The 23348-nt window shown below is 38.5% G+C and overlaps 1 long non-coding RNA gene and 1 other non-coding gene across 3 annotated transcripts; both read left to right on the top strand.

Moving 5' to 3' along the window:
- The first annotated feature begins 785 nt into the window (after positions 1–785).
- LOC127077016 (small nucleolar RNA R71) lies at positions 786–892 on the top strand. The gene has a single exon (XR_007787005.1). It is a non-coding gene; the product is annotated as a small nucleolar RNA R71 (small nucleolar RNA).
- Positions 893–15439: 14547 nt separating this feature from the next.
- On the top strand, positions 15440–16873 carry LOC127074688 (uncharacterized). Of its 2 annotated transcripts, XR_007786094.1 has the most exons (3): positions 15598–16057; positions 16140–16306; positions 16401–16873. It is a non-coding gene; the product is annotated as an uncharacterized LOC127074688 (long non-coding RNA). The 2 variants fall into 2 exon arrangements; XR_007786093.1 differs by having other exon boundaries at positions 15440–16057; positions 16140–16873.
- Positions 16874–23348: the final 6475 nt, after the last annotated feature.

The following is a 23348-nucleotide window of genomic DNA, read 5'->3' as shown; positions in this document are numbered from 1 at the left end:
GATTCTGTTGAGGTTGTCCAGGGAACTGTCCTCCAGGTGTAGTCTGGGGGGCTTGGTTTAAAGCTATCTGAGAGATCTGGGTTTCAAGCATTTTATTGTGAGTAACTATTTGGTCAACCTTGGTTCCTAACTGGGTAATCAGTTCGTTAATGTGAATGTTTTGGTTCATGAACTCTTTGTTTTGTTGGGTTTGAGCAGTGATAAAATTTTCCATAATTTTCTCAAGGCTCGGCTTTGGTGGCACAGGTTGCATAGTTTGATTTGGTCTTGGGGCTTGGTAACCTGGTTGTCTCGGAGGTGCAATATTTTGGATAGGGTTATTGTTCTTATAGGAAAAGTTCGGGTGATTCCTCCATCCAGGGTTGTAGGTATTCGAATATGGGTTCCCATGGGCGTAGTTCACTTGCTCAGACTTGGTTTCGTTTAAGAGACTGCATTTTGCAGACTGGTGTCCTTTGCTTCCACATATCTCACAATCCGACGAGACTGCAGCTGCAGTATTCAGGTTTATGCACATATGCTCGACCTTGAGGGCCAACGCGTCCATTTTAGCTTGCATCATGTCTATAGAGCTTAACTCATGTACTCCTCCTTGGGCTTCCTTCTTCTCAACTGTCGCTCGTTCAACTCCTCATGATTGATGGTTTTGAGCCATATCCTCGATGAGGGCACTAGCTTCAGGGTAAGGTTTGTTCATCAGTGCACCGCCTGCGGCAGCATTGATGGTCACCTTAGTGTTATAGTGAAGTCCATTATAGAAGGTCTGAATGATTAACCAATTTTCTAAACCATGATGAGGGCATGCTCTTAACAGCTCTTTATATCTCTCCCAAGCTTCGAACATCGATTCTCCTTGGTTTTGGGTAAATCTGGTTATGTGGTTTCGAAGAACGACAATCTTACTTGGGGGAAAGTATCTAGCAAGGAATACTTTTCTAAGGTTGTCCCAAGTTGTTATGGAATTGGGTGGAATGGAATCTAACCATGATAGGGCTTTATCTCTGAGGGAGAAAGGGAATAATCTTAAACGAATTGCCTCAGGAGAAGCATCATTGGTTTTAAAAGTGTCTGCTAATTGGAGAAATATTTTTAAATGTTGGTTTGGGTTCTCAGTAGCGAGACCTGCGAATTGTCTCTGTTGCACTAGTTGCAATAGGGAGGGTTTCAGTTCGAAATTATTAGCTGGGATGGTTGGGTTTACTATACTAGAACTAGGTTCTTTGTTGGATGGTTGAGCGAAGTCCTTAAGAGGTCTATGATTTTGATCTTCGGCCATAGCTCTCCTAATTCTATGGAAAAATAAACGTGCGTGAGCGTAACGTTCAGGTTCCGCCAGAGGATATACTAAGCTTCCGGTGCTGCGAGTCCTTCGCATTGACCGACAGGTAACAACCTAAGTCTAAACGATATAACAACAGGGTACGAAATTTGACGAAATTGGTCCCCGGCAACGGCGCCAAAAACTTGATGCGTACTTTTCACAAGTATACGAACGCGTCAGAGTAATATAAAAGGTAATTGAAATAGGGCTTTTAAGAGTGCGCAATGAAAAATGAAGTATTAAATTAAATTCAATTAATAAATACAGGTTCGAATGTAATTCACATAATCAATTAATAATCCAAGTACTTGCTAATAGAATTACTTATGGGCAGTGTTTCCTACTTTGAAAAGAACCAATTTAACGAGAAATGTCGCTTTCGCGTATTCAGAACCGAGTTGTACTCCCTAATCAAACCCTCTTATTGTCACTTATAAAAAGGCGTGCATTGCGTTAGAGTAGTAAACCTAATTTTAAGAATATATAGTACCTTGACTAAGTTGAAAATTACTTTGACCTGGATTTCTTAACCAAAAGAGGTTCTCACGAACCAGACTCTAAACTTATAAACGCGTCCGAAAATAGTTTTAAAATCACTTTTCTTTTTAAGTTAAAAACTCTTAATGAACTAAACAAAGCGCTTTCGCTGTATTTGAAATAGTTAAAAACAACTAAGTTTAGACAGACGTCGGACGACTTTCGATCTTACCCAACAGAAATTAAGTGCGGGAAAACTTAAGTTGAGAGTCAAAATAGCCCTAGAGTGTTTCTACGAACAATTGTACGGATTATCGGTTCAATTACGATCCTTACATTCTAACCTTTATAGGTTTAGCTAGACATGGTAAAGTAAAGATGCATTTTAATTTAAATAAAGTAGTGCACGTGCGGGAAATTAAATAAAAGTAGTGCGGTGCAGAAAATAAACAAAGTAAAGGCAGTGTGGGAAATAAATAAAGTAAAGTGCGAGTCCGGGAAAGTAAACAAAGTAAAGGCAGTGCGGGAAATAAATAAAGTAAAGGCAGCGCGGGAAAATAAACAAAATAAAGGCAGTGCGGGAAATAAATAAAGTAAAGGTAAAGCAATAAAACCTGCTCCAATCGGAGGGTCGAATAAAGTGCGTAACAGAAATGAAAATGGCGGCAGGATTAACTTCCTTCCAAAGTGCTCCAAACTCGATTACAGACTCGATTACACAGTTGTGGCAACACTCCGATGTGAAGCAATTACCACTTTTACAATACTGATATATGCCTAGTTATAACTAAGTTTGGATGATGAAACAAATGAAATCAAGTCTCTATTTATAAGCAAGGAAAATAATGGAAATGACAAGGGTGCCCTTCAGTTTGAAATTGGGAGGGAAACATCTTTGTTCTTGTGGCGCCCGCCACCACATCATGGCGCCCGCCATAGGAGTAAATTGTGGCGCCCAAGTGGAGATCGTGGGAGATGTGGCAGTTGAGGAGGATTTGAACTAGGACACGTCATGGCTGGACCCATGGCACCAACCACAAGTGTAAAATTCTATTTTTTAGGCTTTTTAGCTGATTTTCACTCCTTTTCTCGATCGGGGCTCTGATTAGACTGAAAACCGGAAAACAAAGAAAAACATAGTAATAACATAACAAAATAACAATAAAACAACTAAAATGCATGCGAAATCGGAGTCGAAAATATGGTGAAATTCAGTGTCATCAGGGTGTTCTCAGAACACATGATCAAATCTACCTCTTTCAACTTATCAGGAAAGTCTTGGTGGGCATAATTAGTCAGGACTGTCATGTTTGCATACTTGCCTCTCCACTCGTTGTAGAGGGTTTGGAGGTTATGGATAATTTAATCCTTTTGAGCTATTGAAGCTTATTCCCCATGACATCTCTCCTCCCAATATCTGCAATCGTTTTGCAATTCCATGTACGCTTGGATGTAGATTCCCATCTTAAGATTCTTGATTTGCTCACAAGCTCTTCCAAGGTTGAACTGCTCGCGTAAGAAGCTCCGATGAACTTTCTCCCTTTCTAGTTGTTCTTAAGCCAGGAGATCATTGCACTCCTTAAGAGTGGTCATAAGCTCTAGAATCTGGGCTCCAGTATCCTCCCTATCCTATTTCTTCATTGCATTAGACCTCTGAAAAATGTTTATCTCGACAAGATTTAAGAGACTTAAATATCAAAGACCCAATTTTTGGCCCTAAGATACTGTAAAAATGTTTATGATATGATATTATCATGCTGAAGCTAGCGGAAATATACCCGAATGTATCGCACACTCGAACATACAAAAAAGTCTCCATCAAACTTTATTTATCCCCAAAGGGAAGGGAAAACATCGATAAAACCCCGGGGGAAGAGATATGTTGGGTAAGGAAGTCGGTTATGCAAGGGGAACGAATAGGTGTTATCTAAAGATTACTCGCAAAAGAACGAGGAAAGGAAATAAATAGATAAAGTACTCGGTGAGGATTAGGGCCCTCATGCCTACGTATCCTCATAGTGCAATGAGGAATTCAGAGCTCCGTAGCTCAAAGAACTAGAGGCAGGAGATGAAAAGAATAGTGATAGAAAGTATGGTCTGAACCAAAGAATTGTATGATTTGAACTCCAACAAGGGGTGAAAGATGAACCCAAGAGTAAACAGGTATGAACCAACAAGTGAGGGCCTACAACGTTGTATCACTTTATCGGAACAACCAAAAAGAGAGGAATTAGGTGTTTAGGTTAAGGGCCAAACAACTCTTGGTTCATAAGGAAGTACGCGATGGAGCACAAAGGTATATTCTATTTGGCTCAAAGATAAAGGTGTATCACATGGAGTGAAGGAAGGTAGATTATGAATATATCGTGGAGATGAACGGAAGGAAGTGACCGAAGTCACAGAAATTGAATATTTGGTGATAAGTGACTAAAGAAGTATTGTTTGAAATCGAAAGGTGAAAGTGTATTGGAATCTATAAGAGAAATGAGATTTCTACCATAGAGGGAAACAACTTTAACCAATACAGGGTGTTAGCTAAAAAGGAAGAATTAAATGTTTGGGTTAAGGACCAAACAACTCTAGACAGAAATGCGGACTTTTCGTTACGCGTCCTAAAAGGGTATATATGGAATTCGAAACAAAGTGTATTTAGATGTCAAAGGAATTGACATGTCACTGGGTGAACGACTTATGATCGAAGGTAGGTAATGAACCGTGAAAGACATAAGTGATTCCCTAAGGCGACAGAGGAATAATTAGGAGTATGCTTGTAACACCCCGATAATAATAAAATAATTATTTAAATTGAGTTAATAATGTAATTATTAATTTAATTGAATAATTAGAAATTTTATTATTATTATCTTGGAATAATTATTATTATTTGGAAAATATATATATGTGTTGGAATAAGGAAAAGTTCTCATTTTGGAAAAGCATTTCACGTGAAAACAGAACAGAGAAGCATCGTGAGAGAAAAGGGAAAAAAGGCAGAGAAGAGGAGCTGAAGAGCAAAGGTTGGAGAACGAGAGCTTGAAGCCCAAAGATTCTGCCGGATTGTTAAGGTAAGGGGGGTTTATCGTCGATTGATGGGTATTTTGGGATAATATGTAATGGGTAGTGAGAAACCGTTGAATCGACCCTAATTGGGATTTGGAATGCTGAAAATTTGTGATGAATAGGTTGAGTGAAAACCGTAATCAAATTGATAATTGTGTGTGTAATCAAACCGATAAATTGGTGATGAATGGTGACGAGTAAGTTTGAGTGGGAAGGGTCTGGGATGGGCACATGAGATCCCTGCCCAAAGAAAACGCGTCTGGTGAACTGTCATGTTCGCCTAGCGAACATAACCTTCGCCTAGCGAAGGAACGCGCCTCAAACTCGCCCCAGCGAGCTTGAGAGGTTTTGCTACTGTAATGTTCGCTGTGGACTCGCTGGCGCTTCGCCTAGCGAGTGAGTGCTAGCTGTGTTTTTCACCAAAACAGAATGAGTTCGCTATTACCTTCGCCTTGAGCTCGCCTAGCGAATTAATTTACCAATTTCCTGGAGCTGTTCGCCTTGAGCTCGCCTAGCGAACCAGAGCTTCGCCACTGCCTCGCCTAGCGAGCAAGGCAGAAGAAGTGTTTATACATGTGTTGCTGAGGTGTTTCATACATGTGTTGAGGAAGTGTTTCATACATGTGTTGATGATGGGTTGATACATGTATTGATGATGTATGAGGATATGCCGTTGTGATAAAATGTGTTAATGATGTGTGATGCTATGCATGATGCTGTGATTGTATCAGTTGTGTATGCATTTGTGAATAGACTGGTTTGTGGCTTAGAGTGTGAGCATGTGTCTATTCTTAAATTGTTGTTGATGTTGCAATTGCTAGGTGTCTAGCTTGCACAATGTGGCCCATTTGGGGTGGTAGCTAATTCCCATGGTGAGGAATTAGTGAGTTAGTCGTTATTGGACTGTTGTTGATTGTTTGCATGCTAGGTGATTAGCGTGCATTTCATGGCCCATTTGGGGTGGTAGCTAATTCCCATGGTGAGGAATTAGTGAGTGAGTCACTATGTCTCAAATGAGTGGGACTAGTGAGCTTGGTAGCCGTGCCTGGATTTGGACGGTGAGGTTGAACTATATGTTCACAAATAGTCGGTACCGCATGCATAGAGTCTCATTGCATAATAAATGTATGGCATATAATATGAATGGATGTATTCCAGTATTATATGTGTGTTGTGTGTTGTGTTGTTGATGTTGAGTATGGTTGAGATTATATATATGCTATATGTTATTGTTGAATATGATGTTTGAACGGATACTGCCGTTGCTGAGTGTGTAGTCTGATTAGGGTGAATTAATGTGTTAATTACTTAGCATTACATGTTGTTCTATAATGCTTATTATATTGATTGAGGAACTCACCCTTACACCCATTTTTCAGGTAACGAGAAATGAGTTGAGTAGAAGCTAATGCTTGGAGTCTAGAGTAGTTCTTATGGGTCATGCTCTGATAGATGTAACATCGGGAGGGGATGTCTTAATCGATTTGATATTGGTTGTTGATGATTTACATGTATTGTGTTACATGTTGTACATTGAGTTGAATTTTATTCCGCTGCGAATTATGCAAAGAACCTTATTTTGATTAAATAAATGAGCATGACAGAATATTTTAATGATTTTTGTGAAATGATTGTGTGACACCCTTCGGGGCATAATTACTCTGATGAATACATTGTTATTTTAATTATAATAATTTGGGGTATTTAGAAGGGTGTTACATTAGTGGTATCAGAGCATAGTCGGTCGTGTCGAATCGTAATTATTCTGTTTCCCTGTACGGGATAGGTGTTGTGTAACCCTATCAGTACTTATTGTTTTAGTTTGTTGGGTTTTCAGAAAAGAGATGGCTGGAAGAGGTAGAGATGATGCTGCGATTGCTGAGGCTCTGGGTATGCTAGCTGGAGTACTTGGAGGAAATCCGAATGTTGTGGGAATGGGAGCTGCTCGTCAACTGAGTGAGTTCCAGAAGAACAATCCTCCAATGTTCAAGGGAGCATACGACCCAGATGGTGCTCAGAAGTGGTTGAAGGAGATAGAGAGAATCTTCCGAGTGACGGAGTGTGCCGATAACCAGAAGGTCAGGTTCGGTACACATATGCTGTCAGAAGAAGCTGATGATTGGTGGGTTGCTACCCGCACTGAGTTAGAAACTGCTGGGAATGCTGAGATTTCTTGGGCTGTGTTCAGGGAAAGGTTCCTGAGAAAGTATTTTCCAGAAGATGTCAGAGGAAAGAAAGAGATAGAGTTTTTGGAATTGAAGCAGGGTAACAGGTCGGTTACTGAGTATGCTGCGAAGTTCACCGAGCTGTCAAAGTACTATACTCCCTATAATGAGGCTGCTGGAGAGTTTTCGAAATGTGTGAAGTTTGAGAACGGGTTGCGTCCCGAGATCAAACAAGCTATTGGATATCAGAGGATCAGGGTGTTTTCTGACTTGGTTGACTGTTGCAGAATTTTTGAACAGGATTCCAAGGCTAGAGCAGAGAGCTATCAGCAGAGGGTTGATAGGAAGGGTAAGAATCAGATGGATCGTGGAAAACCGTATGCAGTTGGCAAAGGTTTTCAGAAGCAGAGTGGGATGAGGAGGCCTAGTGGGGGAGACTCTAGTGCTCCTGCTAAGTGTTACAGATGTGGTCAGGCTGGACATCGTATCCATGAGTGTACCAGTAACGAGAAGAAGTGTTTCAAATGTGGAAAAGGTGGTCATTTGGCTGCAGATTGCCGGTTGAAGACTGTGACTTGTTTCAACTGTGGAGAGTTGGGTCATATCAGTCCACAATGTCCTAAGCCGAAGAAAGAGAATCAGTCAGGAGGCAAGGTCTTTGCTTTATCAGGTTCTGAGACTTCTGCAGATGATCGTTTGATCCGAGGTACGTGTTATATTAATGGCTTTCCTCTTGTAGCTATTATTGACACAGGTGCTACTCATTCTTTTATATCTTTGGATTGTGCTGTGAAACTTAAGTTAGAGATATCTGAGATGCTTGGAAGTATGGTGATTGATACTCCTGCGAAGGGTTCAGTGACTACTACTTCAGTTTGTTTAAGTTGCCCATTGAGTATTTTTGGTAGAGACTTTGGGATAGACCTTGTGTGTCTTCCATTAGTGCAGATTGATGTTATCTTGGGTATGAACTGGTTGGTGTTTAACCGAGTTTCTATCAACTGTTTTGAGAAGACTGTGATATTTCCTGAGATTGAGGAAGGAAAGAGTTTGTTTCTATCAGCAAGGCAAGTGAAGGAGGAAGTAGCAGATGGGGCAGAGTTGTTTATGCTGTTAGCGACTTTGGAGGCTAAAGATAAACTGGTGATTGGCGATCTAGCTGTGGTGTGTGATTTTCCTGATGTGTTTCCGGAAGAAGTGAATGAATTGCCGCCAGAGCGTGAAGTTGAGTTCTCGATTGATTTGGTACCTGGTACTAGACCGATATCGATGGCTCCTTATCGTATGTCTGCTGTTGAGTTAGCTGAATTGAAGAGTCAGTTGGAAGATCTGTTGGATAAGAAATTTATTCGTCCGAGTGTGTCACCGTGGGGTGCACCAGTGTTGTTGGTTAAGAAGAAAGAAGGTACTATGAGGTTGTGTGTGGACTACAGGCAACTGAATAAAGTGACGATCAAGAATCGGTATCCTTTGCCGAGGATTGATGATTTGATGGATCAGTTGGTTGGTGCGAGTGTGTTCAGCAAGATAGATTTGAGATCTGGGTATCATCAGATACGTGTGAAAACTGAAGATATTCAGAAGACTGCTTTCAGGACGAGGTATGGACATTATGAGTATTCTGTAATGCCTTTTGGTGTGACTAATGCGCCTGGAGTATTCATGGAGTATATGAATAGGATTTTCCATCCGTACCTGGACCAGTTTGTTGTGGTATTTATTGATGACATTTTGGTGTATTCGAAATCTGAAGAAGAGCATGCTGAGCATTTGAGAGTGGTTTTAGGAGTGCTGCGAGAAAAGCAGTTATTTGCTAAATTGTCTAAGTGTGAATTTTGGTTAGAAGAAGTTAGTTTTCTTGGTCATGTGATTTCAAGAGGTGGTGTTGCTGTTGATCCTTCTAAGATAGAAGCGGTATCTAAGTGGGAAGCTCCTAAGTCGGTTGCTGAGATTCGAAGTTTCCTTGGTTTGGCTGGTTACTATAGGAAGTTCATTGAGGGATTTTCTAAGTTGGCGTTACCTTTGACGATGTTGACTAGAAAGGGGCAAGCATTTGTTTGGGACTCAAAATGTGAAGGAGGTTTCCAAGAGTTAAAGAGGAGGTTGACTACTGCTCCTATTTTGATATTACCGAGTTCGTCGGAATTATTTGAGGTTTATTGTGATGCTTCATTGTTGGGTTTAGGTGGTGTGTTGATGCAGAATAAGCAGGTTATAGCTTATGCTTTGAGACAGCTGAGGGTTCATGAGAGGAACTATCCGACGCATGATTTAGAGTTGGCAGCTGTGGTATTTGTTCTGAAGTTATGGAGGCATTACTTGTATGGGTCAAGATTTGAAGTTTTCAGTGACCATAAAAGTTTAAAGTATTTGTTTGATCAGAAAGAGCTGAATATGAGACAGAGGAGATGGTTAGAATTTCTGAAGGATTATGATTTTGGTTTGAATTACCATCCGGGTAAAGCAAACGTGGTGGCTGATGCATTGAGTCGGAAATCATTGCATATGTCTATGTTGATGGTTAAGGAATTGGATCTAATTGAACAGTTTCGAGACTTGAGTTTGGTGTGTGAGAGTACTCACAATAGTGTTAAACTGGGAGTGTTGAAGTTAACAAGTGGTATTTTGGATGAGATCAGAGAGGGTCAGAAATCTGATATGCTTTTGGTTGATAAGTTGACTTTAGTAAATCAAGGTCAAGGTGGTGAATTCGGAGTTGACGAGAATGGTGTTTTGAGATTTGGTAATCGAGTGTGTATTCCGGATGTTATAGAACTTAAGAAGAGTATTCTGGAAGAAGGACATCGTAGTGGTTTGAGTATTCATCCTGGAGCTACGAAGATGTATCATGATTTGAAAAGATTATTTTGGTGGCCGGGAATGAAGAGAGAAATTGCAAGTTTTGTGTATTCCTGTTTGACTTGTCAGAAGTCGAAGATTGAGCATCAGAAGCCGTCTGGGCTAATGCAACCGTTGTCTATTCCAGAGTGGAAGTGGGACAGTATTAGTATGGATTTTGTTTCTGGTTTGCCGAAGACAAGTAAGAATCTTGAGGCTATTTGGGTGATTGTGGATAGATTGACGAAGTCGGCTCATTTCATTCCGATCAGAATGGATTATCCGTTAGAAAGATTAGCCGAGTTGTATATTGAGAAGATTGTAAGCTTGCATGGTATTCCGTCGAGTATTGTTTCGGACAGAGATCCTAGATTTACATCGAAGTTTTGGGAAGGTTTGCAGAGGGCTTTAGGAACTAAGTTGAGATTGAGTTCTGCATACCATCCGCAGACTGATGGTCAGACTGAGAGGACGATTCAGTCACTAGAGGATCTGTTGAGAGCTTGCGTTTTGGAAAAAGGAGGTGCTTGGGATTGTTATTTGCCTTTGACTGAGTTTACCTACAACAATAGTTTTCATTCGAGCATTGGTATGGTACCGTTTGAAGCTTTGTATGGTAGGAGATGTCGGACACCTTTATGTTGGTATGAGTCCGGTGAGAGTGCTGTGGTTGGACCGGAGATTGTTCAACAAACTACGGAAAAGATTAAGATGATTCAGGATAAGATGAGGATTGCTCAGAGTCGTCAGAAGAGTTATCATGATAAGAGGAGGAAGTCACTTGAGTTCCAAGAGGGAGATCATGTGTTTCTTCGTGTTACTCCGATAACTGGTGTTGGTCGAGCCTTGAAGTCGAAGAAGTTGACACCTCGATTCATTGGTCCTTATCAGATTTTGGAGAGGATAGGAGAGGTAGCTTATCGTATCGCTTTACCGCCGTCGCTTGCGAATTTGCATGAGGTTTTTCATGTGTCTCAGTTGAGGAGGTACATTCATGATCCGTCGCATATAGTCCAAGTAGATGATGTACAGGTGAGAGATAACCTGACTGTTGAAACATCACCTATGAAGATAGAGGATCGAGAGTTGAAGCAGTTGCGGGGTAAAGAGATTGCCTTGGTGAAGGTAGCTTGGGGAGGACCAGCAGGTGGCAACGTGACTTGGGAACTGGAGAGTAAGATGAAGGAATCTTACCCAGAGTTGTTCGCTTGAGGTATGTTTTCGAGGACGAAAACTCTTTTAGTGGGGGAGAGTTGTAACACCCCGATAATAATAAAATAATTATTTAAATTGAGTTAATAATGTAATTATTAATTTAATTGAATAATTAGAAATTTTATTATTATTATCTTGGAATAATTATTATTATTTGGAAAATATATATATGTGTTGGAATAAGGAAAAGTTCTCATTTTGGAAAAGCATTTCACGTGAAAACAGAACAGAGAAGCATCGTGAGAGAAAAGGGAAAAAAGGCAGAGAAGAGGAGCTGAAGAGCAAAGGTTGGAGAACGAGAGCTTGAAGCCCAAAGATTCTGCCGGATTGTTAAGGTAAGGGGGGTTTATCGTCGATTGATGGGTATTTTGGGATAATATGTAATGGGTAGTGAGAAACCGTTGAATCGACCCTAATTGGGATTTGGAATGCTGAAAATTTGTGATGAATAGGTTGAGTGAAAACCGTAATCAAATTGATAATTGTGTGTGTAATCAAACCGATAAATTGGTGATGAATGGTGACGAGTAAGTTTGAGTGGGAAGGGTCTGGGATGGGCACATGAGATCCCTGCCCAAAGAAAACGCGTCTGGTGAACTGTCATGTTCGCCTAGCGAACATAACCTTCGCCTAGCGAAGGAACGCGCCTCAAACTCGCCCCAGCGAGCTTGAGAGGTTTTGCTACTGTAATGTTCGCTGTGGACTCGCTGGCGCTTCGCCTAGCGAGTGAGTGCTAGCTGTGTTTTTCACCAAAACAGAATGAGTTCGCTATTACCTTCGCCTTGAGCTCGCCTAGCGAATTAATTTACCAATTTCCTGGAGCTGTTCGCCTTGAGCTCGCCTAGCGAACCAGAGCTTCGCCACTGCCTCGCCTAGCGAGCAAGGCAGAAGAAGTGTTTATACATGTGTTGCTGAGGTGTTTCATACATGTGTTGAGGAAGTGTTTCATACATGTGTTGATGATGGGTTGATACATGTATTGATGATGTATGAGGATATGCCGTTGTGATAAAATGTGTTAATGATGTGTGATGCTATGCATGATGCTGTGATTGTATCAGTTGTGTATGCATTTGTGAATAGACTGGTTTGTGGCTTAGAGTGTGAGCATGTGTCTATTCTTAAATTGTTGTTGATGTTGCAATTGCTAGGTGTCTAGCTTGCACAATGTGGCCCATTTGGGGTGGTAGCTAATTCCCATGGTGAGGAATTAGTGAGTTAGTCGTTATTGGACTGTTGTTGATTGTTTGCATGCTAGGTGATTAGCGTGCATTTCATGGCCCATTTGGGGTGGTAGCTAATTCCCATGGTGAGGAATTAGTGAGTGAGTCACTATGTCTCAAATGAGTGGGACTAGTGAGCTTGGTAGCCGTGCCTGGATTTGGACGGTGAGGTTGAACTATATGTTCACAAATAGTCGGTACCGCATGCATAGAGTCTCATTGCATAATAAATGTATGGCATATAATATGAATGGATGTATTCCAGTATTATATGTGTGTTGTGTGTTGTGTTGTTGATGTTGAGTATGGTTGAGATTATATATATGCTATATGTTATTGTTGAATATGATGTTTGAACGGATACTGCCGTTGCTGAGTGTGTAGTCTGATTAGGGTGAATTAATGTGTTAATTACTTAGCATTACATGTTGTTCTATAATGCTTATTATATTGATTGAGGAACTCACCCTTACACCCATTTTTCAGGTAACGAGAAATGAGTTGAGTAGAAGCTAATGCTTGGAGTCTAGAGTAGTTCTTATGGGTCATGCTCTGATAGATGTAACATCGGGAGGGGATGTCTTAATCGATTTGATATTGGTTGTTGATGATTTACATGTATTGTGTTACATGTTGTACATTGAGTTGAATTTTATTCCGCTGCGAATTATGCAAAGAACCTTATTTTGATTAAATAAATGAGCATGACAGAATATTTTAATGATTTTTGTGAAATGATTGTGTGACACCCTTCGGGGCATAATTACTCTGATGAATACATTGTTATTTTAATTATAATAATTTGGGGTATTTAGAAGGGTGTTACAATGCTCGCCAAGGATTCGCATCCTCGTGCCTACGTATTCTCATTATGCAATGAGAAAATCAGAGTAATCGTAGTTCGGAACTACGAGAATAGAAAGAGAGAGATATTTGTCTAAGCAACGGGGACTCACAAGACAAATACATCTTCAAGGAAGGATTGCAGTACTGGAGTGCAAGGATTAGTGTATCACTTGCCGGGGAATCAACAATTCGAGATCAACGAAGGATAGTATCTTGGATCCAAGAGAAGGAGATAAACTCTCAATCTAAGAGAAAGGTAGGCATTTACCGATACATGGACTAGCAGGCCGCCACTATAAGGTAAAACCAAAAAGAAAGACCGAATTAAGTGTTTGAGGTTGTTTTCCCAAACAACTCTAGGATGAAAAGATCGACTGTCATTAGGACGTCCTAAAGTATAAAAAAGGAGTCCAAGGAGAAGTATGATTTATCTCAAAAAGATGGTATGATTGAATGAATGAAGAATGATAGATTGATAAATAGGGTAGCTTGCGAAGAATCTGAATTCTCTGGCCTACGTATCCTTATAGTGCAATAAGGAAATCAGAGTATTCATAGTTCAGCCCACTAGGGATGAAAACAAGGTGATGGAGGAAAAAGAAATGAATGATTGAAATGAGATGGTTAGAATGGAGAAGACTTGATACTTACTGGATAAGAATCACACTAAAGTCTATGGTTAAAGGCGGATACGATAAGCAACGAGCCAAACGTCTCGCACCTAAAGATATCCAGAATGAGTGTAGGAAAGCTCCAGCCTTATTCCTTCTTTACTACTTAAGGCTCGTGGCATGTAACTCTCGTCTTAACTTTCAAGTGGAAAGAGAAGAATCTTTGTATTTGTTTCTTATAATGATGATGAGGACCTTATCAATCGTTCGATCGAATTGCACTAAAGTCTATGAATAAAGGCGAATACGATGAGCGTTGGGTCATACGTCCCATACCCAAAGATACTCAGAATGGGGGTAGGAATACTCCAGTCCCACTCCTTCTCTATTGCTTAAGGCTCGTATCGTACAACTTGATTCATGATTGATAGGTTGTTGACGTAGTCCTTGCTTTGTTGTTTTTGCTTTGTGAAGAGAGAGACTTGTCAATCGTATGATTAGAATTGTGTTAAAGCCTATGAATAGAGGTGAATACGATGAGCGCTGGGTTATACGTCCCGTACCCAAAGATACTCAGAATGGGGGTAGGAATACTCCAGTCCCACTCATTCTCTATTACTCAAGGCTCGTGCCACACACTTCTAACTTTGATTTAACAAGTTCTTGAAGATGCCACCTTTGATGCGCTTGAATAATCCACTGCTTGGTATGACTGAGGATGCCTTGATTGATGATCTTGATTGAGGCCTTGAGCTCCACAACTTGGAAAAAAAGTCTTATTAAGTGACCAAGGGTCTTTTGGTCACTCAATTTAGACTTTGGGATTATACAAGTTCAAAGGATTTAATCAATCAAAATATCTTTTGATCAATTTAATCATGGGTTTTATTTTGGTTTTAGGGAATTAGATTAATCATATTCTAGCAATTAGTAATTGTTAGAAACTATCCTAAGGGATCATGCATTGATAGATTAAAATTGATTGAAAATTCTAAGTTAGAAGTCCTAAGGGAGCATGTACATATTGGTCAAAATCATGATTAAAAACCCTATGTATAAGTCCTATAATTGTTAGGAAATGATTAAAGTCCTATGTCACATTCTAATTCTAATGGGATCATGTCATTCTATCACAAAAATGACAAAATAAGCCCATATGGCAAAATGGTCATTTGCAAAATATGTCAAATTCTATGGTCTAAAGTTGATTAAATCCTAATGTTGATCTTAACCTAATGTTGAGAATGTCATGATTCTAAATTCAATCAAGAGCCTAATTGTCCCTAATTAGAAACAAATCAAAAGTTCTAAAATTCTAAAAAAAAAGTCCTAATTAAATCCTAATATCGTAATGAAAATCCCAATATGCTAATGATCAAGATTTAAATTCTAATTGTCAATGACTAACCTAATTAAACTAATAATGTCCTAATTAATCTAAACATGTCATATTATTTCTAATCCATTAACCTAGTTAACCTAATATTCTAATTAGTATTCTAAAACTTACCATGTTAATTAAGAACTAATAAACCTCATTAAATTCCAATTTCTAACTAAAATAATTAGCAAAAGACCAAAAACCTGGAAATGGGCTTCTGGAAGGGATGTGAGCAGCAATGGATTTCAGGGCCTGAGAGTCTAAGCCCAATGCTGGACCAAACTAGCCATGGGGGGTGCAGCAGGCTTGCACACAATGTGGATAGTAATGGATTTTGTTCAAGAATGGTTTTGGGCCATGGGGGTGTGAGCGTCAAACAGCTTGGGCCGAGGGCCTAAGCCCATAAATTCCCAACCGGTTCAATACAAACCAAGTCCTCATACAACAAAAAAAATAAGTCAAACATTCAGTATCAACAAAAGTTCCTCACAAACTCGATTTTAATCCACTTCCTCATTCTAAAATCCCGTGTCAAGCACGCAATTCAACATTGTTTCCGATTCTTGCGCGTAAACAACCACATAACCATCGAGAAAAATCAAGGACTCACCTCTTTCATACTTAATCAAAGAATCTAGAGAGAAAAACTGAGTTCCTGTTCCAACTCAATTATCCATTCGCGATCAATACCGAAACCGAAATCACCTTGCGTGCGGATGAAAGAAAACAACATGAGAAGAACGACCTACCGAATTTGGTGTAGTGGCTCGGAGGTACAATTTTCTTGTCGTTGATTCGTTCTTCGGTGTTGTCGCGTTGTGTTATGGATCGTCGCCGCTATTCTCAAAGTCACCGCGTTGAGCTGAAGAGGGAATGTGATATTTGATGCGTATCGGATCGAAGAGCCTTCGGTAGAAAAGGTAACACAATCGCTCCTATCTCTGCTGGGTTTTGGATTCGGTATACGCTTCTCTTCTTAATCTCTTTTATTTGTCCGTGTAGGATGCAGATCGCATCGTCATGTTTGCGGTGAAGCAAGAGTCGAAGGGGAGCAGATTCACAGCCTTCGCTCGCCTCTTCAAACGCCTCGATGCGCGAAAATTCGAAAAGAACCGAATCGATTCGAAGAGAACAAAACTCAGTGAAGCAAAGCTTTGGCGCAAAATCAGGTGCCAAAATCCCTTTCCTCCTTCCATTTTGATTCTTTTCCTTCTACGGGGCTTCTTCTTCCGTTCTTTGATTTGCGTGATTGGTGTGTTGTAGTGAGATGGAGAGAGAAGGTGAAGGAAGAAGATGCGTTGCGGTTGCAGAGTTTAGTTCCTGCGAATTTGAATTTGGTGAAGAGTTCGAAACCTCCCCTTGGTGAACGGGTGTAGAGGTTGAAGAATAGGATTGGAGAGAGTGGAGAACTCCTATGCGAATGATGAAGATGAAGATTTGAAGAAGGATTGGAGAGATGAAGAAGTGAAGAGGATGAAGAAGATTGAGACGAAGAAGTGAAGAACCTCTCTTGTAGAATGAAGAATTCTTTGTTATATAGAGCGTGAAGTTGCAACCGAATTGGGCACGTCGGGCACGTCGAACAGGGTTAGATCCAGAATTCAGTTAAGTGTTCAACAATGCTGTAAGTTAGATTTCAATTAAATCTGTTAGAGGTTATGGTTAAAAATTCTGTTAGGATCATCTGTTACCAAATGTGAGCTTGTTAGTTATTGAAACCTAGATGCAATTCAAATTTACTTTTGCAATTAGTCAGGAATAAGGCCACCTCCTCCAAGTCGAAACGAAATTTGATATAAAAGTGAAATAACTATCTGGTTAGCTATGTTAGGCTCAAAGTACAATTAGATAGTGTAAGACCCCAATTTTGATCCTAATATCCCTTATGCAATCTCATCATATTCATTAGCATTGGGATCATACCTTGGCATCCTCCTTACCCCTATTTCATTGGGTTTGTTTTGGGAGAGATCACCAAGCACCATATGATTGTATCATACTTGTATATTATCATTTTTACTAACCAAAATACCCAAAATATGTCTTTGCATTTGCCTAACTCTTTTGTAGGTAAGACATGATCACCATTGATCTATCAAGTTCACATCTATGGTTTTAAACCCTCATTGCCAAGATCTCAACCAAGGAATGATCCATAAAGGTTCTAGGCATCATATATGAATCCCCATGATCTCTACATGTTATTTTGATCAAGCATTCTTCAAGTGTTTGGAGTTGATTTGTCTTGGAAACCCTAGTTCATCTGGGTATCTTGAGTAACTTCTTCAATAAGCTTCTTCACCAATTGATCAAATTTCTCAAGGGATACTTCAAATTTCATCATCTTATGCATGTATGATCTACCATGAGCCTAAAAAGTCAAGAGAATTTCAAGTTAGCAAGTGGGTTGATGGTGGTTGGCTAGATGAATTCATTTGATCAGAACTAGGTCCCCTAGACCCTATATCCTACAATTTTCATCATATGAAAATGAGTCCAAGAGAAAAGTTACTATAAATGACATTCCAAACAACTTTCATGTTGGGGTATAGAGCTAATTTTGCTTGGAAAGTCATTTTCTATGTTGAAACATTATAGGTCATTTTGTCTAAACCCTAATTTGAAAGTCAATTTCCCAAGGTCATAACTCGGTCAATTTTTATGAGATAAAAGATTTACAAGTAGAATAATCAAATTCAAGATGTCTAATTCAACTTTGATGTTTGGAGTGAGAGCTAAATCAACTTTTATGAGCATGTGATATGAGGATACATTATAGGTCATTTTGGACCAATACCATTGAACAAGTGATTTTCCTCAACTTCAAAAATGCATAACTCACTCATCCTAAATCCAAATTATGTCACATTTGTGACCATTTTGAAGTTTTTTCAAAGAGCTACAACTTTGATGAAGACACGTTTCTCATTTGGAGCTCACATAAGAAGTTAAGTAAGGTGGAATAATTGAATATGTAGCTTGACACTTAGAAAATATTTTGACATGTTAAAATTTTCAAACTTCCACCTCAAAACTCACCATGATACAAGTTCCAAATGGAAAAGTAATCAACATAAGAGTTGTTCCTCTTGATCTAAGATTTCCAAAGAGTCCTAATTCATTCATTTTGGACAAAGTTTGATAGGTCTGCGCATGGCTTAAACAGGTCTGTATCAGTTGGCAAGATCAATGCTTCCAATGTTCAAACAACTTTGCCTTTCCATCCAAGCTTCATGCAGACCTCATTTTAGTTGATTATGGACCTAAAAAGATTTTTTCATGGGCTTTTACACGCCCATGCAAGCATGTGCATTGCATTACCAAATTTGGAGAATTTTTCAAGTGTGCAAATAACACTTCTCATTGTTATAAATAAAGGTCCAATGCCTCAGTTCAAAGGACCTTGCGCGTCAACTTTGCCCCCAATCTTCCAAACCTTCTCATTTTAAAGGAAAACATGAGAAATTTCAACTGAAATTTGAGTTTGAATCTCACTGTTTGGAGATTCAAAAACTCCAGGATCCAAAGCTTTGCATTACTCTTAAGCCACTTCCACAAGCTCCATAAGCAAGATCAAGCACAAACTAAAGCAAGAGAGATCCAGTTCTGCATAGCATTGAAGGTATTTTTCCAGATTTTTCTTCTCTTCGATTCTCTCTCAATTCTCATCAATTCTCTTGGATCCTTCGTTGTCTGAAGTCCTACCAATTTAGGCAAGAAGATTGAGTTGCTTTGAGGTCAAATCGAAGCAACTCAGTTGACACACCTCAAAATTCAACTCCACGTATCTCTATATATCTTTGGAGTTAGTTAAAATTGAGGTGATATTCGTGATCTATGTTATTTCATCTTTAAGATCATGTCCTCTTTCTTCATTTATGATGTGGTGATGATTGAACCGGTCCGGCCAGGGTCATCGGAGAAGATGACTGTTCTTTGGCTCTGGCGATACGCTGGAAGTGTTTAGGGCCATTAGATGAGTTTGAAATGTTTTAATCATGAACGTACATTGTGATTACCAGACGTGTGGACATTTGACTCAAGCGTACCATGGAACGCGCACACTCCACCACTTGATCTGCCACCTCAATTAATGAGGCAGATCAAGTGGTCCACATTTTTTTGATTATCTGATTTTTATTTTTATTCCTTTGATTTTCATTAATTCATATTAATTTTAATATTGATCCAAAAAACATGAGAGTTTCACCAATTTTTTTTTAAATAAAATCCTCTTTCATTTTCTAAATTAATTTTTTTTTGGATCATTATTAATATTTTTCATGATTTAATTGATTTTGTGAATATTTTTAATTGTTTAAAAATACTTTTAAGTTTCCAAAAATGCTGAAATTTTTTCTCCAAGGTCCTTTGACCTTGATTGACCTATGATAAATCTCATGGCCATTTCTTTTGGTGTTTTGATGAGGTTTTAGGAAATTGACCAACCATATTTAATTTAATGCATTATTTTCACTATTTTTAATTGATTAAATGCCAAATTAATTGTGTGGAGCCATTTTAATTGACTTTGTAAGTTTGACTTGTGTTGTTGGGCCTTGGTCAAGGTTGATTTGACTTTGTTAGGTTAAGATCATTGGATTTAGGGGATTGATGGAATGTACATTCCATCTCCCAAAATGAATGAATGATCTTAACTTAGTAAAAGTACTCCTTTGTCCAATTTGGGTTTGATCCATTTCCCCTCTCTCTTCCTCTCATTCCCCTTCTTTATGCATTCATGTCATGGACCTATGATATCTCAATATCCTAAGGCTAGTTGATTGCAAAATCAACATAAGTATGGATGAGATTAGATCCCCCCACTTTGCACATTCTTTTTGTGTGTGGTATGTTTCATGAGCATAGTTCATTATACTATGTCTCTAACATGAATTAACACCAAAATTCTATTGCCCAACCTCAAATAGTTGTGACTTCTACATAAGTCCAATTATGATTGCTTAACATAGCGCTAAATTTTGACACAGAGGCATAGCATTCTAGTTAGTGAGATTGTAAGTCACCCCTCTTTCATGGTATTGTATGGAAATTTGGTATTTTTTCCTTCCTTTGGAAGATGTCTTGGTTCAAGGATCCATGTTTGTGATAAGTGGGTTGAGTGTTCTCCAAAGAATGACTTAAACAAAAAAAGCAAAGCAAAAACAATACTAACTTCTAACTTATTAACAACTAACATTTAATTTCAAGTCCTTTATTTTAATGCACTTTATTTTTTAGCTTTATTCATTTGCCATTATTCATACCATTCTAATTGTTTATGTTAATGTCATTTTCATTTTGTCCACTTGGACCATATTGTGTGGTATATTTTGTTTTGTGTATATTATGTTTGTTTGTGTGGTCTTTGACCATTAATGTACATAATAAGAACAAAAAACCCTAAAAAATATCTTGTGCGGACTGTTGGTTTGGTCTGAGACAATTGGACTTAGAATTTAGGTAACATTACCTATGCAAAGGACTTGGCCAATGCCAACTTTCATGTAACCAAGTGCTTGTGATTTGAAACTTCATCTGATACATCATTGAAGATCTATTTGAGTTGATCTGCAACATGATCATTGTGAAGCCGTTATTTTGACCTTGTGATTTGTGCCATCTTGGAATTCATCTGCTACATGGGAATCTTGAAAAAGATCATGGAGTTGTTAAGCTTGGATGTGGCCATTTTTATTTGATGCCTTGCTCTTCAACTTGCTATTTTGTGCATTGTTTGTTGCTTGATTCTAAAAGTCCGAGGGAATTTGGGTTTATATGTGACATTCTTGTTTATTGGATTGCAGCCCATTGGTCAAATCTTTTCAACTCTTAACTTTTAATTTTGTGCTTAGGATTAGTCTCTTCATCTCCTCCCCACTTCTTTAATTTCAAAATCTCTCCCTCCTTTAAAAAAGAACTTCTTTGTTTGTGCTTGTTTTTCCAAACTTTGACGACTTTAAAAACTAGAAACCTTGGCCTTAAGCCATTTCATTTTCAAACTTCTTTTCTTAATCAAACTTGTAAATAGACTTAACTATACTTGACTTAAAAATTTCAAAATCCAAAAAGAACTACCTCATTCAAACCATTTTTAGGCCTTTGTGTCTTTCCAACTTAAATTTTTGTTAAAAGCAATGTACTCACTTTGAAATTGATACCACGAACTACAAGGTTTTGATCCCTCATTTTTATGTTGGTACGTAGGCACAAGTATGAAGGTCTTATCAAACACAAAAATATAATTAATGGATTCTTTTCTCATCCCCCCATTCTATTTTCTTGTAAACATCATTTGTACAAAAACACATATGCACACAAAAAGGGCTTCCTAGGAGTACCTAGGATACTTTGGGTGCTAACATCTTCCCTCTGTGTAACCCACCCCCTTACTTGTAATCTCTGGAATTTTATTAGTTTTGATTTGAAAACTTCTTATCTTTTGGATTTTGTTCGTACTTTTCCCTTTTCCCTTGGAAATAATAAAAATGTGGTGGCGACTCTTATTTATTTGATGTCTAGCTTGTCCATAGCTTGATGATCATGAATTTCCCGCTACAGATAGATTAGATGGTTGTGACAAATCTAGTGGTTATTATGTGCACTGTTATGTTGGTTGTTAGACTTGTGAAAAAGTTTGTTAAGTTAGTTGGCTGTTAAATGGTTAAGGGTTTGATTAGTTGTTAATTATTTGAATTAACGTGCAATTGGTTTGAAACGGTTTTTTGGGGTTGGTTTGGCGATTTGTTAACTGTTAGTTAAAAGACTGTTAGCAAATGTTGAAAATAAAAAATGGTTTACTAGGTACTGCTACGAAAATGTTGTTATTGTTGATGCATTGCAATTCTTCTTGATGTTCTGCTACATGATTGTATTTTACACTTCTATGTGAGATCTTACAAGTTGATGCATATGTGTTGTTATTGTTGAGTGCATTGCTTATTTTTTATGCAGTGGCTTATTTTGCAGGGTTTGCCATTTCTGCATGTTGGCCGATGTTGCTGCAAAATGGTTAGGTCCACTTGGTAGGTTCATGTGTGGGCTACAACCATTGGTTTGCATTGCCGTTTCGCAGGCTTGGAGTTGTTGGTGCATTGGAATTTTCACGGCAACTGTGTTTTGGCATTGCGGTTTTTTATTGGTCGTGGCTAGTGTATGAGCGTTGTTTCGTGTAGCTTGGAACGTTTGGCTACAACAGCTTTGAGCAACTGCATTTCTGTTTCATCTTCTATCCCCTGGCCTTCTTTTCCTTTTATTTCTTTTTTTTTATGTAAAACAAAGTTGGTTTATGCATAATGGATATTATGGTTTGTATTAATTGAATGGTATTGTGGTTATTTGGATTAATAGAACTGGATTGGATATGGATTTTGGACTTTGCATATGAAAAGGTTAATTGGTAAAATGGGTTTGGGATGGATATGTATTGGCATAACAGATATCTAAACATGATTCAAAATCTTAAAATTCGATTGTAATAAAAAACCAAAATTCAATTGATACCTATTTAAAATAAATTCCAAGTTTTAATTGGAAGAACAATTTTGAAATTCAATTAATTAAATCAATTTCAAAGTTTGATCAATTAAAATCAATTGAAATTTAAAATTAATTAAGATGAAATTTCAAAATTAATCAAAATCCAATCCATTTTCAAATTCAATTAAGATCAATTTCAGAATTCCATTGCCTTCCAAACTCAATTGAAATCAACTAAAATCAATTCCAAAATTTAATTGGAATTAATTTAACAAAAATCAATTTCACCATTCAAGCAAGTTAGTTTCAGGATTCGTTTGGAGTTAGAATCATTCAAATGCAGTTAGGGCCAATCTGAGAAACAATACACCCTGCCAACAACATGGGTGGATTATAGATGTTGGCTGACTTTGGTTAACTATTTGACCAAAAAGTCGACAAACGATCAAAGGGGGAAGTAGGTCTCAAGAAAGGAGGAGAGTCAACTCAATCGGCATATCAATGCCATGCTCCACAATCAGGGCTTCCATTACCTCAAGGTAAACCACATGATTCATAGGGTTTTGATGAATTCCAAGTCCAAAAGGTAAATCCAGCAAAGCACCTGAGCACTAACTATCCCCTAATTAGGGCTACCAACACCTCACGACGCTCCGCAAGCTATCCCTCAGATCATGGGTCCACCATTAGAGTTTATAAGTTAGATATCCACAAAGTCAATCACCATATCCC

The sequence above is a fragment of the Lathyrus oleraceus genome, chromosome 4 (genome assembly GCF_024323335.1).
Source record: "Lathyrus oleraceus cultivar Zhongwan6 chromosome 4, CAAS_Psat_ZW6_1.0, whole genome shotgun sequence".
Classification (NCBI taxonomy): domain Eukaryota; kingdom Viridiplantae; phylum Streptophyta; class Magnoliopsida; order Fabales; family Fabaceae; genus Lathyrus; species Lathyrus oleraceus.
Note: the sequence above shows the minus strand (reverse complement) of the source record. Positions and strands in the feature narration are given on the sequence as shown.